The sequence below is a fragment of the Sminthopsis crassicaudata genome, chromosome 6 (assembly GCF_048593235.1).
Source record: "Sminthopsis crassicaudata isolate SCR6 chromosome 6, ASM4859323v1, whole genome shotgun sequence".
NCBI lineage: Eukaryota > Metazoa > Chordata > Mammalia > Dasyuromorphia > Dasyuridae > Sminthopsis > Sminthopsis crassicaudata.
In genome coordinates this window covers 119,220,107-119,239,660 of record NC_133622.1, presented here as the reverse complement: position 1 = coordinate 119,239,660, position 19,554 = coordinate 119,220,107, and positions in this window count along the sequence as shown.

The window sequence follows — 19,554 nt, the reverse complement described above, 5'->3', positions numbered from 1 at the left end:
TGCTAATATAAGAAAATGCTGAAGGTTTATATGGATTTATTTTTTATCCTATAACTTTGCTAAAATTGTGAATTGTTTCTGGTAGTTTTTAGATGATTCTCTAGTATTCTCTAAGTATATCATCATAATATTTACAAAGAGTGATGATTTGGTTCCTTATTACTTAACCTAATTCTTTTAATCTCTTTCTGTTCTCTTATTGTCAAAGCTAAAATTTCTAATAAAATATTGAATACAATAATGATGATAGTGGGCAAACTTGTTTCACTCCGGATCTTATTGGAAATGGTTCTAGTTTGTCCCCAATACATATGATGCTTGCTGATAGTTACATCATTACTAGCCTGTGTTACGATATTACTGATCATTTTAAGAAAAGATTCATTTATTCTTGTACTCTATAGAGTTCTTAATAGGAATGGGTGTTGGATTTTATCAAATGCTTTTGTGCAACTATTGTAATAATCATATGGTTTTTGTTAGTTTGGTTATTGATATAGTCAGTTAGGCTAATAGTTTTCCTAATATTGAACCAGCCTTGAATTCCTGGTATAAAAATTACTAAGTCATAATGCATTATTCTGGGAATGACTTTCTGTAGACTCTTTGCCAATATTTCATTCAAGATTTTTGCATCAATATTCATTGGGGAAATTGGTCTATAATTTTTTTTCTCTGTTTTCACTCTCCCTGGTTTTGGTATCCACACCATATCTGTGTCATAAAAGGAATTTTGTAGTAGTCCTTCTTTTTCTATTTTGTCAAATATCTAATATAGTATTGGATTTATTTTTTCTTTAAATATTTGGTAGTATTCACATGTAAACCTATCTGGCCTGGAAATTTTTCTAAGAGAGTTGATTAATAGATTTTTCTATTTCTTTTTCTAAAATGGGACAATTTAAGTAGTTCTATTAATCTGGGTGATATATATTTTGTACATATACCTCCATTTTATTTAGATTATAAAATTTATTGGCATAAAGTACAGGATAATAACTATTAGTTATTGATCTGATTTGTTCTTCGTCAATGGAAAGATCTTCCTTTTCATTTTTGGAATTAGAAAGTGATTTTCTTCTTTCCTTTTTCTAATCAAATTAACAAAAGCTTTATCTATTTTGTTAGTTTTGTCATAAAATCATCTCACTTTTATTTATTAATTCAACAGTTTTCTTTCACTTTTATTCATATCTTTTATTTTCACAATTTCAAAGTTGATATTTAATTGTGGGATTTTAAATTGTTGTTTTTCTAGATTTTTTAAAATTTAAACCCAATTCATTAATCTTCTCTTTTTCTATTTTATGCAAGTAAGCATCAAGAGATATAAAATTTCCCTTAATTTCTGCTTTGGCTTCATCTCACAAATTTTGGTATGTCATATCAATACTCTCATTCTATTCAATGATGTTATTGATTGTATCTATGATTGGTTTTTTCACCCATCCATTCGTTAGGATTGAATTATTTAGTTTCCAATTAATTTTTATTATAGCTTTTTATTTACAAGATATATGCAAGGGTAACTTTTCAGCATTGACCATTGCAAAACATTTTGTTTAAATTTTTCCCTTCCTTCCCACCTCCCCTAGATGGCAAATAGATCAAAACATATTAAATATGTTAAATTATATATTAAATACTATACATGTATACATATTCATACAGTTAATTTGTTGAGTACAAAGAATCAGACTTTAAAATAATGTACAATTAACCTGTCAAGGAAATAAAAATGCAAGCAGAGAAAAACAGAGGGATTGGAAATGCTATGTAGTGGTTCACACTCATTTCCTAGAGTTCTTTCACTGGGTGTAGCTGATTCTATTCATTATTTAACAAATGGAACTGATTTGGTTCATCTCATTGTTGAAGAGAATCATATCCATCAGAATTCATGATCATATGTCATTGTTATTGAAGTATATAATGATCTCTTGGTCCTGCTCTTTTCACTCAGTTCATATAAGTCTTTCCAGGCCTTTGTTAAATTATCCTGCTGATCATTTCTTACAGAGCAATAATATTCCATAGCATTCATATACCAATATTTATTCAGCCATTCTTTAATTGCTGGGCATCCACTCAGTTTCCAGTTTCTAGCCACTACAAAAAGGGCAGCCACAAACATTTGTGCACATGCAGGTCCTTTTCTCTTCTTTAAGATTTCTTTTGGATATAAGCCCAGTAGTAACACTACAAGATCAAAGAGCATGCACAATTGCTTATCTTTTTGAGCATAGTTACAAATTTTCTCTGCAGAATGGCTGGATGTATTCACAATTCAATAAAAAATATATCAGTGTCCCAGTTTTCCTACATCCTCTCTAATATTCACCATTGTCGTTTCCTGTCACCCTAACCAATCTGAGAAATCTGAGGTGGTATCTCAGAGTTGTCTTAATTTACATTTCTTTGATTAATAATGATTTAGAGCAACTTTTCATATAACTAGAAATAGTTTCAATTTCTTCTTCTGAAAATTGTCTGTTCATATCCTTTGACCATTTATCAATTGGAGAATGGCTTGATTTCTTATAAATTAAAGTCAATTCTCTATATATTTTGGAAATGAGGCCTTTATCAGAACCTTTGAATGTAAAAATATTTTCCCAATATATTATTTCCCTTCTAATCATATCTGTATTAATTTTGTTTGTACAAAAGCTTTTCAGTTTGATATAATCAAAATTTTCTATTTTGTGTTCAATAATAATCTCTAGTTATTCTTTGGTCACAAATTCTTTCCTCCTCCACAGATATGAGAGGTAAACAATCCTATATTCTTCTAATTTATTGATAATCTCATTCTTTATGCCTAGATCATAAACCCATTTTGATCTTATGTGGTGTACAATGTTAAGTGGTGGTCAATGCCTAATTTCTGCTGGGATCTTTGGGTTTGTCAAACACTAGATTATTAAAGTTATTGACTATTTTGTCCTTTGAACCTAATATATTCTACTGATAAACTAGTCTATTTCTTAGCCAATATCAAATGGTTTTGGTGACTGCTGCTTTACAACCTAGTTTTAGATCTGGTACAGCTAGGCCACCTTCATTTGATTTTTTTTTTTCATTTGTTCCCTTGAAAGACTTGATCTTTTGTTCTTCCAAATGAATTTTGTTGTTATTTTTTCTAGGTCATTAAAATATTTTTTGGAAGTCTGATTGGCATAGCACTAAATAAATAGAGAAATTTAGGGATTATTGTCATCTTTATTATATTTGCTTGCCCTATGCAAAAGCACTTAATATTTTTGCAATTGGTTAAATCTGACTTTATTTGTGTGGAAAGTATTTTGTAGTTTTGATCATATAATTCGTGACTTTCATTTGGCAGATAGATTTCCAAATATTTTATACTATTGGCAGTTACTTTGAACATAATTTCTCTTTTTAACTCTAACTGTTGGATTTTGTTAGTGGTATATAAATATGCTGATGACTTATGTGAGTTTATTTAATAACCTGCAACTTTGCTAAAGGTGTGGATTATTTCTAATTGCTTTTTAGTAGAATCTGTGGGGTTCTCTAAGTAAACCATCATATCATCAGCAGAGAGTGATAATTTGGTTTTGTCATTATCTACTCTAATTCCTTTAATCTCTTTCTCCACTCTTATTGCCAAAGGTAGCATTTCTAATACAATATTAAAAAGTAATGGTGAAGGGCGGAGCCAAGATGGCGGAGAAGATACACGTGACTGTGTAAGCTCCTTTCTTCCCTCACAACCAACTAGATTTAATCAGCCTCAGAAATAGAGCTGAACTGATAGAATCCACAAGGACTGGAAGCACGACTTACCAGCTGAAGAGAATCTGGAGTTTCAGCAGGAAAGGTCAGTTCCCAGGGGAGGAAGAAGAGAGGCCAGCATAGACAGTGGGGTAGTGGCACACTGTGCCGATCACGCTGGGGAGGGCTCTGGGATCAGAGAATCCACTGACATAAAAGAATCTGGCACAGGCTGTTAGCTCTTCTCTGCTTATAAAACAGCAGTTCAGAGGAGAAATATAAGCCACTCTAAAATTTAAAACTAGATTGGATTTTCCCGGATCCCAGGGATGACTCAGCAGATCTCGGCACTGGGGGTGTGGCCGACATAGGCAACCCAGGCTTTCGCCTGGGGGTATTTAAGAGATTGAAGAGTGGGTGGGGCAGTAACTCATAGTGCCTGGCTCAGCTGGCTGGAGGATGTGGAACAGAAGTCCCAGAGTCGCAGAACCTTTGAACTAGGGGCCACGGTTTCTGGCAGACACTTCCCAGTTTGAGAGCAGGGGCTTTTCACATCACCTGCTGCAGACATCCATGCCCCACCAGGATGCATAAGCCAGGCTTTGAGTCGCCTTTACTGTTCAGTCTCAACCTCAGGAAAGCCGCTAAAACACAGCGCCCTCAGGGCACAGCTGTGCTGGTCACCTCTGAGGCACTTCCAGGGAGGGGGTGGGGGACTCCCTCCCAGAGCTCTCTCTTAGCTCAGGTGCAGAGGCCGCTGCATCCATCCAGTATGGGAGGAAGCTGGTAAAGAAATAAATAAATAATTTCCTACCCAAGGGACAGACCCCAAAAGATTTTTTAAGTATGAGCAAGAAGCCCAAAAAAACCATAGATTCCTTCTACACAGAGAAAGAGCGGGGTATCCAACCCCGAGGAAGTTAACAGCAGAGAGTCAACAGATAACAACCTAAAGGGCAATGATACCTGCCCCCCATCACATAACTCTATCCTAGAAAAGACTATTAAATAATTAAGAGAGTTTGAAGAAAAATGGGGAAAGGAAAGAGAAGCTATGATAGAGAATAACAACGTTCTGAAATTGGAGATGGAAAAAATAAAGAATTCAGAGGAGATGCAGGGAAACAAAATTAGTGAATGAGAAAAGGTAAAAAAATCACAGGAAAATAGGATTTCTGAATTGGAGAAGATAAAAAAGTCCCAAGAAAATAGGATTTCTGAACTGGAAAAAGAAAATAATTCTCAAAAAAAAATTAGGGAAATGGAAAAAATTCAATAGAGCAAAATAACTCATTTAAAAATGAAATTGGGTATTTACAAAAAGAACTAAAAACTGTGAAAGAAGAAAATAACTCCTTAAAAGTCAGGATGGAACAAATAGAAATGAATGATTCACAGAGAACCCAAGAATCAGTCAAACAAAACCAAAAAAATGAGAAGTTGGAGAACAACGTCAAATACTTTCTGGGAAAATCTATAGACCTGGAAAATAGATCTAGGAGAGATAATCGGCAGATCATTGGACTTCCAGAAAACTATGACCAAAAAAAGAGCCTAGATTCTATTTTACAGGAAATTATCAAAGAGAACTGTCCAGAGATAATAGAAACAGAGGGGACAGGAGATGTTGAAAGAATTCATCGAACTCCTTCTGAAATAGACCCTAAAAAAAGAACACCACGGAATATTGTGACTAAGCTGGAGAATTACCACACAAAGGAGAAAATCCTGCAAGCAGCTAGAAAAAAACAATTTAAATACCAAGGTGCGACAATAAGGGTCACACAAGATCTGGCTGCCTCCACGTTAAAAGATAGAAGGGCCTGGAACTTGATATTCTGTAAGGCAAAAGATCAAGGATTGCAACCAAGAATGAACTACCCAGCTAAGTTTAGCATCTTTTTCCATGGAAGAAGATGGTCATTCAATGAAATAGAGGAATTCCATAAGTTTCTAAGAAAAAAACCAGACTTAAACAAAAAATTTGATCTACATCCACAAGACTGAAGAGAAACAAAAAAAGGTACACAGAACCCTTGAGAACTGTAACTCTGTTGTGGGTATATAGAAAGTACGCATGGATAATTTGATTTTACTGATATAAAAAAAGGAGGGGGTGTAGTAAAGGGAAGGGGGGAGTATCAGAAAAAGGGGAGGGTGTGATAAAAAGAGGGAAACTACATCCCAGGAAGAGGCATAGAAAATAAACCATATCTGAGGGAATTTAGAGAGGGGGAGAATCATTGTGTAAATTTTACTCTCATCAGAAGACGCTCAAAGAGTAAATAATTGTCATATTTGTTTTTCAGAGAATTCTCTCTCATGTCATTAAAAGGGGGGAGAGGAAAAGGGAAAAGGAAAAGGAGAATAAGGGAAGGGACGTGGAGGGAGGGGGAGGGATACTAAAAAAAAAGGGAGGGCTGTGCATCACAACGGGGGGTCTATAAATTAAATATTGGGGAATGGGTTCAGGGGGGTCAAAGGAAAAAGCATAATCTGGGGATAATATGATGGCAGGAAGTACAGAATTAGTAATTTTAACTGTAAATGTGAATGGGATGAACGCTCCCATCAAACGGAAATGGATAGCAGACTGGATCAAAAATCAGAACCCTACAATATGTTGTTTACAGGAAACACACTTAAAGCAGGGTTGGAGCAGAATCTATTATGCTTCAGGTAAAGCCAAAAAAGCAGGGGTAGCTATCCTTATCTCAGATCAAGCAAAAGCAGAAGTTGATCTAATTAAAAGAGATAAGGAAGGAAACTATATCCTGCTGAAAGGTAGCATAAACAATGAAGCCATATCGATACTAAACATATATGCACCAAGTGGTATAGCATCTAACTTTCTAAAGGAAAAGTTAAGAGAACTGCAAGAAGAAATAGACAGTAAAACTATAATAGTGGGAGATCTCAACCTTGCACTCACAGATTTAGACAAATCAAACCGCAAAACAAACAAGAAATTTAAAAAAGTAAATAGAACATTAGAAAAACTAGGTATGATAGACCTTTGGAGAAAACTGAATGGCAATAGAAAGGATTATACTTTCTTCTCAGCAGTTCATGGATCCTATGCAAAAATTGACCATATATTCGGACATAAAGATCTCAAAATTAAATATAGGAAGGCAGAAATAATAAATGCCTTCTTCTCAGACCACAATGAAATAAAAGCTACATTCAGTAAAAAGTTAGGGATAAATAGACCAAAAAGTAATTGGAAACTGAATAATCTCATCTTAAAGAATGACTGGGTGAAAGAGCAAATTATAGAAACAATTAATAATTTCACCCATGATAATGACAATGATGAGACATCATACCAAAATCTGTGGGATGCAGCTAAAGCAGTAATAAGGGGAAATTTTATATCTTTAGAAGCTTATTTGAAGAAAATAGAGAAAGAGAAGATTAACGAATTGGGCTTGCAACTTAAAAGGCCAGAAAAAGACCAAATTAAAAACCCACAACCAAAAATTAAACTTGAAATACAAAAATTAAAAGGAGAAATCAATAATATTGAAAGTAAAAAAACTATAGAATTAATAAATAAAACCAAGAGTTGGTTTTATGAAAAAGCCAATAAAATAGTTAAACCTTTGGTAAATCTGATCAGAAAAAAGAAAGAGGAAAATCAAATTGTTAGTCTTACAAATGAAAAGGGGGATCTTTCCACCAATGAAAAGCAAATTAGAGAAATAATAAGGAGTTACTTTACCCAACTTTATGTCAATAAATTTGATAACTTAAGTGAAATGGATGACTTCCTCCAAAAATATAGGCTTCCCAGATTAACAAAGGAGGAGACAAATTGCTTAAATAGTCCCATTTCAGAAAAAGAAATAGAACAAGCTATTAATCAACTCCCCAGGAAAAAATCCCCAGGACCAGATGGATTTACATGTGAATTCTACCAAACATTTGAAGAACAATTAGCCCCAATGCTATATAAACTATTTGAAAAAATAAGGAATGAAGGAGTCCTACCAAACACCTTTTATGACACAGATATGGTACTGATACCTAAACCAGGTCGATCGAAAACTGAGAAAGAAAATTACAGACCAATTTCCTTAATGAATATTGATGCTAAAATCTTAAATAAGATATTAGCAAAAAGACTTCAGAAAATCATCCCCAGGATAATACACTATGATCAAGTAGCATTTATCCCAGGAATGCAGGGCTGGTTTAATATTAGGAAAACTATTAGTATAATTGAACATATTAATAATCAAATTAATAAAAACCATATGATCATCTCAATAGATGCAGAAAAAGTATTTGACAAAATCCAACATCCATTCCTACTAAAAACTCTTGAGAGTATAGAAATAAATGGACTATTCCTTAGAATAATCAGGAGCATATATTTAAGACCTTCAGTAAGCATAATATGCAATAGAAATAAACTGCAACCTTTCCCAGTAAGATCAGGAGTGAAACAAGGTTGCCCACTATCACCATTACTATTCAATATAGTACTAGAAACGCTAGCCTCTGCAATAAGAGCCGAGAAAGAGATTCAAGGAATTAGAGTAGGAAATGAGGAAATCAAACTATCACTTTTTGCAGATGACATGATGGTATATTTAGAGAACCCCAAAGACTCTGCCTAAAAGCTATTAGAAATAATTGAGAATTTTTAGCAAAGTTGCAGGATACAAAATAAATCCACATAAATCCTCAGCATTCTTATATATCACCAACAAAATGCAACAGCAAGAGATACAAAGAGAAATTCCATTTTAAACAAATGTTGAGAGTATAAAGTATTTGGGAATCCATCTACCAAAGAATAGTCAGGAATTATATGAGAAAAATTACAAAACACTTGCCACAAAAATAAAGTCAGATTTAAATAATTGGAAAGACATTCAGTGCTCTTGGATAGGCCGAGCAAATATAATAAAGATGACAATATTCCCCAAACTAATCTATTTATTTAGTGCTATACCAATCAGACTCCCAAGAAACTATTTTAATGACCTAGAAAAAATAACAACAAAATTCATATGGAAGAATAAAAGGTCGCGAATTGCAAGGGAACTAATGAAAAAAAAAAACTCAGAGGAAGGTGGTCTAAGTGTACCTAATCTAAAGCTATATTATATAGCAGCAGTCACCAAAACCATTTGGTACTGGCTAAGAAACAGAACGGTAGATCAGTGGAACAGATTAGATACAAAGGACAAAAAAGGGTACATCTATAGCAATCTAATCTTTGACAAACCCAAAGATACCAACATTTGGGACAAAAATTCATTATTCGGAAGAAACTGTTGGGAAAACTGGAAATTAGTATGGCAGAAATTAGATATGGACCCACACTTAACACCATATACCAAGATAAGATCAAAATGGGTCCATGATTTAGGCATAAAGAATGAGATCATAAATAGATTAGAGGAACAGAGAATAGTCTACCTCTCAGACCTGTGGAGGAGGAAGGAATTTATGACCAGAGGAGAACTAGAGATCATTATTGATCACAAAATAGAAGATTTTGATTACATCAAACTAAAAAGTTTTTGTACAAACAATACTAATGCAAACAAGATTAGAAGGGAAGTAACAAATTGGGAAAATATTTTTAAAAGAAAAGGTTCTGACAAAGGGCTCATTTCCAAAATATATAGAGAACTGACCCTGATTTATAGGAAACCAAACCATTCTCCAATTGATAAATGTTCAAGGGATATGAACAGACAATTCTCAGATGATGAAATTGAAACTATTTCCACTCATATGAAAGAGTGTTCCAAATCACTACTGATCAGAGAAATGCAAATTAGGACAACTCTGCGATACCACTACACACCTGTCAGATTGGCTAAAATGACAGGAACAAATAATGATGAATGTTGGAGGAGATGTGGGAAAACTGGGACACTGATACATTGTTGGTGGAGTTGTGAAAGAATCCAGCCATTCTGGAGAGCAATTTGGAACTATGCCCAAAAAGTTGTCAAACTGTGCATACCATTTGACCCAGCATTGCTATTATTGGGATTATATCCCAAAGAAATATTAAAGAGCGGAAAGGGACCTGTATGTGCCAAAATGTTTGTGGCAGCTCTTTTTGTTGTCGCTAGAAACTGGAAGTTGAATGGATGTCCATCAATTGGAGAATGGCTGGATAAATTGTGGTATATGAAGGTTATGGAATATTATTGCTCTGTAAGAAATGACCAGCAGGAGGAATACAGAGAGTCTTGGAGAGACTTAAATCAACTGTTGCTGAGCGAAATGAGCAAAACCAGAAGATCACTATACACTTCAACAACAATACTGTATGAGCATGTATTCTGATGGAAGTGGAAATTTTCAACATAAAGAAGATCCAACTCACTTCCAGTTGATCAATGATGGACAGAAATAACTATACCCGGAGAAGGAACACTGGGAAGCGAATGTAAATTGTTAGCACTACTGTCTATCTACCCAGGTTACTTATACCTTCGGAAGCTATTAATTAATGTGCAACAAGAAAATTGTATTTACACACATATATTGTATCTAGGTGTTAGGATTACTAAGTGAGAACTGAGGTTGTCTGGACAGTGACAAGGTGAGAATTCAGGTTTTCTGGACAATTACAAGGTGAGAACTCAGGTTGACTTGATAGAGGGGGCAAGCTCATTGGCTGGGGTGGTTCTTCCCAGAAGCCCTTGCATTATCCCACGCCCATTCTCTGGGAGAATAAAAGAGAGGACTCTCAGAGAAAGAAGAGGACTCTGAATTGCATCAGGCTTGACGGGGCTCTCTGCAGGAAGGGAAGTCACTTCTTTGGACAAGAGTTAACAGCAACTGCCTGGAGACAACGGTTCATTACAGGAAGAAGAATCTGTCGGAGAGATTTGAGTAGAAGACACAGCAGATCTCTTCCCAGAGAGCGATCCAGCAGATTCTGGAGAAGACAGCTCGCTACAATTGGCGTCCACACGTGGGGCAAGGACTTTTGCTTATCCTGACAAGAGGAGCTAGACCAGACCTTCGCAATTTGGCGCCTGAACAGGGACAGACACGGTCCTGATTCCAGTGGAAAAGCTTCCGATCTAGATCTCAGTCTCTCTGACCCAGAACCGTGAGTAACGAGGAAACTTTGTTAAAGATTAAGTGAGCGTGCTAATAGATAAATAAGGAACTTAACTTGTTAAGGGCTAAACCAGGAATCTCTTATAGCTGAAATGGGGCAGATGTTAGCTATATTCAATCCCTGGACCTCAGCCGACTCAACCTCAGCCCCAGACGCAACCTCAGCTCCATTCAGGAGTAGTACTATAGAGAGTATAATCAAGATAATTGAGGAGCAGAGTTTACTTGTAACCTGGGTACAGATTGCTAAACTCTTGGCTGCATTAAGACGTACATCCCCTTGGTTCTTAGAGGAAGAAAAGATAGATGTAGATAAATGGAAGCTAGTGGGATATGAAATGAAAGAATTTCAAGCAAAAAATGGGCCTCGTTCAATTTCTGCAGAAGTATTTTATATCTACAACATAGTTCAATTAGCCTTAAACTACCAAGCAAGTTGTAGGAGAAGGAAAAGTTCTAAAAATGAACAGAGGAGGAAGTGTGAGGAAAAAAGGAAAGATCAAGATCTTTCCCTAGAGCAAGAGGATTTAAATGAGGAATTATGGTATGATTCTCTTGAAGAAGCTTCAACCCTGCCTAGAGAACAGATTATTGACAGGCCCACATCAACCCCACCTTCAGAGATGGAGGAAGAAAGAGGGGAAGAGGCAGAAACACAAACAGAATTGCCTGTGAAGAAGCCTAAGCCTATGACAAGATTAGAAAAAGCATTGGTTAAAGCTAAGAGAGAAGGACAGGATATAAGTGATTTTATACATGCATATCCTGTGATTGAAAATACTGACTCTGTAGGTAAAAAAAGGAGAAGATATGCACCTTTAGATTTGAATAAAATTAAGGATTTGAAAAAAGGTTGTACCCTTTATGGGGCTACATCAGCTTATGTCAAAATGTTACTAGATGGTTTGTCTTATGAAGTCCTAACCCCGAATGATTGGAAATCCATAGCAAGGACATGTCTGGAACCTGGAGAAAATTTATTATGGCTTGCGGAATTTCATGAATTATGTAAAATTCAAGTCAGATGCAATTTGGAAATAGGAGTTAACACACAATTCACTTTTGAGCACTTGGCTGGTGAAGGTCGGTATGGAGAGAATTCAGAACAGACTGATTATACCATGACAATATATGAACAAATTGCAAAGGCTGCAATAAAAGCTTGGGGTGTCCTTCCTGGACAGAAAGATCGTGGAGAGGCTTTCACTAAAATACAGCAAGGTCCCAATGAACCTTTTGCAGATTTTGTGGGACGTTTGCAAACTGCTGTCAAAAGAACTATTGGAGAAAATTCAGCTACAGAAATAATGACCAGACATCTGGCTAAGGAAAATGCCAATGAAATTTGCAAAAGAATTATATGGGGATTAGACAAAGATGCTCCTTTAGAGGAGATCATAAGACGCTGTGCTACAGTGGGAACAAATGCTTTTTACACCCGGACAATGATGAATGTGGAAAGACAGGGTCCCTCCTGGCAAGGGCCTTCTAGAGAAACTCGGCGATGTTTTCAATGTGGAAAAATTGGGCATCTAAGAGCTCAGTGTAGATATGGAGATACAGTGAGAAGACAGGGTGAGAGAAGACCTAAAACTCCATGTCCAAAATGTCACAAGGGCCTCCACTGGGCCTCCGAATGTAGATTGACCCAGGGAAATGACAGATGGGGCCCAGCTTCAGCCCCCCAAGTGGGGCATGATGGCAGCCGAGGTTACATCCAGAGAATTTTAAGACATGATCAATCAGCCAAAAGGCAATCAGATGGAAGAAAGGGATTGAAATTAGGAAAAATAGAGTTGTGTGCAGTAGAGACTACCGAGATACTCCCTGGAGAAGTGAAATCTGTTCCTGTTGAGCCTATGGATCCTTTGCCTCCAGGCACAGTAGGCTTGACCATTTCACCTTCTGAGAGTGCCTACAAAACAGTGTCCATCCATACACTGATGTGGGAGACTGGAGAACGTGTATCTAATATCCCAGTCACTAACACAGGCAGACAACGTGTGATTTATCAACCAGGAGAAGTAGTAGCATCAGGCTTATTGTTACGGACCCCTAATAAGCAACCTAGTGATAGTCGCCTAGATTTTGACTCCAATGAACAAAATCCAGGAATATATTGGACAGCAGCTGTGACAGCTGACCGACCTATGCTTACTATTTATATAAACGGAATACCATTTGAAGGATTGGTAGACACGGGTGCAGATCGTACAGTTATTAGAGGTGCCAATTGGCCCGGTCACTGGCCAAAGATTAAAGCAGACACCTATATGTCTGGGGTGGGAGGATCAATAGCAGCAGAAGTTAGTGCTAGGCCTTTGAGATGGGTATTTGAAGGAGAAACAGGAGCTTTTACTCCTTTTGTGGTTGAAAAAATCCCCATCAATCTGTGGGGAAGAGACATTTTACAGCAGATAGGATTACAAATAAGCACTTCGGCTTTTTAGGCAGGGCTGCTGTTGAAGGCCTACCTGCACTTTCACCAGTTCCTATTCAGTGGAAGACTGATTCACCAGTGTGGGTAGAACAGTGGCCCTTAAGAAGTGATAAAATTCAGGCCTTATTAGACATAGTGCAAGAACAACTTGACCAAGGACACTTGCGGCCTTCTCTAAGTCCTTGGAATTCCCCAGTATTTGTGGTGAAAAAGAAATCTGGAAAATGGAGGATGATAACTGATCTAAGAAGAGTAAATGAACAGATGGAAACTATGGGAACTCTTCAGCCTGGACTTCCATCTCCTACTCAGTTGCCAAGAGAATGGCCTCTATGGGTTATAGACATTAAGGATTGTTTCTATTCTATTCCTCTAGATAAGGAGGATATGAAAAGATTTGCTTTTTCAGTGCCTAGTGTTAATTTGGCTGAGCCTTATAAAAGATATGAATGGACAGTTTTGCCACAGGGAATGAAAAACAGCCCTACTATGTGCCAAATGTATGTTGCAGCTGCTCTTGCTCCAGTAAGAAAAGCCTTTCCAAAAGTAATATTGTTACATTATATGGATGATATTTTGGGATGTGCACCTGAGGAACAAATGTTAGAGGCATGTCTACAAAGGACCATGGAAACATTAAAGTACTACAAACTGCATATAGCTACAGAAAAAATTCAAAGACATGCTCCTTTTCAATATTTAGGATATGAAGTATATCCTAAGGTGCTTACAGTACAAAAACTCTCCTTAAGAACAGAGAAGCTAAACACCTTAAATGACTTCCAGAAATTGATAGGAGATATCCAATGGATGCGTCCCGTGCTAGGCTTGACTACCTGTCAATTGCAACCACTATATGACATTTTAAGGGGAGACAGTGCTTTAAATTCACCACGCCAGCTTACAAAAGAAGCACAAAAGGCTTTGAGAGAAGTTGAACTGGCTTTATCCAATGTGGTTGAAAGAGTCACTCAAAAACCCTTGGAAATATCAGTTTTTGCTACAAAAGAGGCACCCACAGCAGTCCTTCATCAAGGAGACAGAGTGATTGAGTGGGTGAACCTCCCAGCACAACCAGAACAAAGCCTTACACCTTACCCAGTGCTTGTGGCTAGGATTTTATTAAAGGCTATTAAGAGAGTAACACAATTATCTGGGATAAGTCCTGAAAAAATATACACATTCTATACTAACGCACAGATTAATGTATGCTGTGAGAACATCCCAGAATGGCAAATTTTATTGGCCACCGCTCCAAATTTTGCACATGGATCTCCATTAAAGATTACCTGGCTACTACATAATTGGCGATGGATTTTTGAAGAAAAGGTTTCTAAGGTTCCTCTTAAAGGACCAACAATCTTTACAGATGCCTCCAAAGAAAATATTTGTGCCATATACTCTCATGATTTAACCATAAAGAGAGTAATCAGGACTCCTTTTCAATCCACTCAACAGAATGAATTATTTGCTATCATGCTAGCTCTCACTTATTACCCAGGAGACGTAAATATAATTACTGATTCAGCCTATTCAGTAGGTGTAGTACAAAGAATTGCCACAGCCCAAATAAAATTTGCAGCCTCTAATATTTATCAGCTCTTTAAGGAACTTCAAGAGCAAGTGAGAAAACATCCAGGCAAGATTTATATCTTGCATGTCCACTCACATAGTGGACTTCCAGGTCCCATTTTTGATGGAAATTCAAAGGCAGATAGCCTTCTAACCATGTTAGCCAGTAGTCCTTTATTTCAGGAAGCACAAGAATCTCATTCTAAATATCATCAGGCTGCTCAAGCTTTACGTTTACAATTTGGAATCACAAGAGAGGAAGCTAGGAGCATAGTAAAAAGCTGTACAGCTTGTCTTCCTTTCCATGCTCCTACACTCCCTCCAGGGAAGAATCCTCGTGGTTTGAGACCCAATGAAATCTGGCAAATGGATGTGACCCATTATAAATCTTTTGGTCGTCTATCTTTTATTCATGTCGTGGTAGACACCTTTTCAGGATTCACATTTGCAATGCCAGCAGCAAAAGAGACAGCCCGAGTGGTCACTGAATTCCTTATACAAGCTTTTGCAATTATGGGTGTGCCACAAGCAATAAAAACAGACAATGGACCTGCATATACGTCCAAACATTTTACACACTTTTGTGCACAGTATAAGATTTTACATACCACGGGCATACCCTTTAATCCTCAAGGGCAGGCAATAGTAGAGAGAAGAAACAGAGATATTAAGACACTCCTCCAAAAACAAAAGAAAGGGGGAGCCACAGGTAGCCCTAGGGAACTTCTAAATTTAGTTCTCTATACCATTAATTTTCTAATTTTTGACAAAGATGCACTGGCTCCAGCAGACAGGTTTTATAACCCACCAGAAGGGCAGTGTCCAGTGAGAGCATCTCCACTGTCCTTAGATAATCGCCAGGTGATGTGGAGAGATCCAGAAAGTGGTGAATGGAAGGGACCAGATAGGTTAACTGCCTGGGGGAGAGGGTTTGCTTGTATTTCTTCAGCAGGAGAAGGAATCAGATGGGTGCCAACGAGTCATATTCGCCTTGTCCACCAGAGAGAGACAGAAAAAGAGAAAGACCTCAAAATAAAGGAGAAGATCTAAGAAACATCTTACACCGAAAGAGCATGGATAATAAAAAGACTGTTAAAGAACTTTAAAATCAGCAGGAATCATTGGACTTCCTCACACAAGATGAGACTAATGGACAATGGACTTATGGACATTTATAAATTTTCAATTTATGATTATTTGATTATGTTATATACTTCTAGCATGCGTTATGTTACTATGTTACTATATGCTTATGTAATTTATGTAATTATCTGTAATACTTCCCATATTGATGGATTTATGTTTCAAGGTCATTTATGTAATTATCTGTAATACTTCCCATATTGATGGATTTATGTTTCAAGGTCATGACTGTCCTATGTTCTAAATCAAAAGAAAGGGGGAGATGTTAGGATTACTAAGTGAGAACTGAGGTTGTCTGGACAGTGACAAGGTGAGAATTCAGGTTTTCTGGACAATTACAAGGTGAGAACTCAGGTTGACTTGATAGAGGGGGCAAGCTCATTGGCTGGGGTGGTTCTTCCCAGAAGCCCTTGCATTATCCCACGCCCATTCTCTGGGAGAATAAAAGAGAGGACTCTCAGAGAAAGAAGAGGACTCTGAATTGCATCAGGCTTGACGGGGCTCTCTGCAGGAAGGGAAGTCACTTCTTTGGACAAGAGTTAACAGCAACTGCCTGGAGACAACGGTTCATTACAGGAAGAAGAATCTGTCGGAGAGATTTGAGTAGAAGACACAGCAGATCTCTTCCCAGAGAGCGATCCAGCAGCTTCTGGAGACGACAGCTCGTTACATCTAGGTTATATTGTTACACATGTAAAATGTATGGGATTACCTGCCATCGAGGGGAGGGAGTGGAGGGAGGGAGTGGATAATTTGGAAAAATAAATAAAAAAAAAAATCAAAAAAAAAAAAAAAAGTAGTGTTGATAGTGGGCAACCTTGTTTCACTCCTGATTTTAATGGGAATAATTCCAGTTTATCCCCATTAAATATGATGCTTACTGATGGTTTTAAATAGATGCTACTGACTATTTTAAGGAAAAGTCCATTTATTTTTTTCCCCTCAAGTGTTTGTAATAGGAAAGGATGTCAGATTTTATCAAATGCTTTTTCTGCATATATTGAGATGATCATATAGGTTTTGTTAATTTGGTTATCAATATAGTCAATTATGCTAATAGTTTTCCTAATATTGAACCAGCCTTGCATTCCTGGTGTATATACTACTTGATCATGGTGTATTATCCTGGGGATGATTTTCTGTTGTCTTTTTGCAAATATCTTATTTAAGATTTTAGCATCAATATTCATTATGAAGATTGGTCAATAATTTTCTTTCTCTGTTTTCAAACTACCTGGTTTAGGTACCATGTCTGTGCCATAAAAAGAATTTGGTACGACTCCTTCATTCCGTTTTTTTTTTCATATAGTTTATATAACTTTGGAATTAATTGTTCTTTAAATATTTCATAGCTTTCACATGTGAATCCATCTGGTACTGAGCATTTTTTCTTAGGAAGTTGACTCATTGCTTATTCTTTGTCTTTTTCTAAAATGGTACTACTTAAGCAATTTACTTCCTCTTCTGTTAATCTGGGAAGCCTATAATTTTTAAGGTAGTCATTTATTTCACTTAGATTATCAATTTTTTTGGCATAAAGTTGAGCCAAGTCCAAGTAACTCCTAATTATTGCTCTAATTTTCTCTTCATTGGTGGAAAGGTCTCCCTTTCCATTTTTAAAACGAAGAATTTGATTTTCTTCTTTCCTTTTTCTAATCATATTTACCAAAGTTTTATCTATTTTATTAATTTTTCCTCAAACCAACTCTTAGTTTTATTTATTTATTCATTAGTTGTTTTTTTTGTTTGTTTTGTTTTTGTTTTGTTTGTTTTTTTTTTTTTTACTTTACATATTATTAATTTCTCCTTTTAATTTTGGAATTTCAAGTTTAGTATTTGATTGGGGGGGTTAATTTGGTCTTTTTAAGTTGAAATCCCAATTCATTGATCTTCTCTTTCTCTATTTTATTCAAGGAAGCCTCTAGAGATATAAAATTCCCCCTTATTACTGCTTTGGTTGCATCACACAAATTTTGGTATGTTGTCTCATTGTTGTCATTCTCTTGGGTGAAATTATTAATTGTGTCTATAATTTGCTGTTTCACCCATTCATTCTTTAGGATGAGATTATTTAGTTTCCAATTACTTTTTGATCTATTTACCCCGAGCTTTTTGTTAAATGTAGTTTTATTGCATTGTGATCTGAAAAGAACACATTTACTATTTCTTCCTTTCTGCATTTAATTTTGATGTTCTAATATATGGTCAATTTTTGTATAGGTGCCATGAATTGTTGAGAATAATGTATACTCCTTTCTGTCTCCATTAAGTTTTCTCCAAAGATCTATCATACCTAACTTTTCTAATATTCTATTTATCTCTTTAACTTCTTTCTTACTTCTTTTGTGGTTTTATTTATTTAGTTCTGAGAGTGCAAGGTTGAGATCTCCCACTATTATAATTTTGCTGTATTTCTTCTTGCAACTCTCTTAGCTTCTCTTTTAGGAAGTTAGATGCTATACCACCACTTGGTGCATATATGTTTAGTATTGATATTACTTCGTTGTCTATACTACTTTTTAGCAAGATAGTTTCCTTCCTTATCTTTTTTAGTTAAATTAAATTTTGCTTTTATTTTATCAGAGACAATGATGGCTATCCCTGCTTTTTTCACTTTACATGAAGCATAATAGATTCTGCTCCATCCTTTTACCTTTACTGTGTATGTATTTCCCTGCTTTAAATGTGTTTTCTGTAAACAACATACTGTAGGTTTCTGGCTTTTGATCCAATCTGTTGTATACCTCTACTTTATGGGAGAGTTCATCCCATTCACATTTATGGCTAAAATTGCTAATTCTTTATTTCCTGCCAACTTATTATCCCCAGATTATGCTTTTTTTTTCTTACTTTTTCTTACTACCTTATCCGTCTCCCCAGTATTAACCTTATGGTCATTACTTGTGTCACGTAGCTCTCCCTCTTTAGGATCCCTCCTAAAACCTTTGAATCCCTTTCCCTTTCTTTCCCTTATTACTCTTTTCCTTTTCCCTTTTCCTCTCACAGTTTTTAATGAGGTGAGAAAAGTTTCTCTGTAAACCAAATATGTCAATTACTTTCTCCTTGAGGCAAATCTGATGAGAGTAAGATTCAAACAGTGTTCCTCCTCCTGCCTAAATTCCCTCAGATATGATAGTTTTCTTTTGCCTCTTCCTGGGATGTAGTTTGCCTCTTTTTATCTTCCCTTTTCCCTTTTCCTGATACTATCCCAAAATCAGATTATACATGCATTCTTTATGTATGTCCATACCAAAAATACAGTTCTTAAGAGTTCTTTTTACCTTTTTTCTGCTTCTCTTGAGTTCTATAGTTGTAGCTCAATTTTTTCATTTAGCTCTGGTTTTTCATTGGAAACAGATGGAATTCACCTGTTTCACTAAATGTCCATCTTCTTCCCTGGAAGAAAATGCTCAGCTTAGCTGGGTAGTTTATTTTTGGCTGCATTCCAACTTCTATTGCCTTTTGGAATATAGTGATTCTTATTCTGGCTCCTCGGTATTTGAATTGGTGTGTGTGTGTGTGTGTGTGTGTGTGTGTGTGTGTGTGCTTGTAGTATT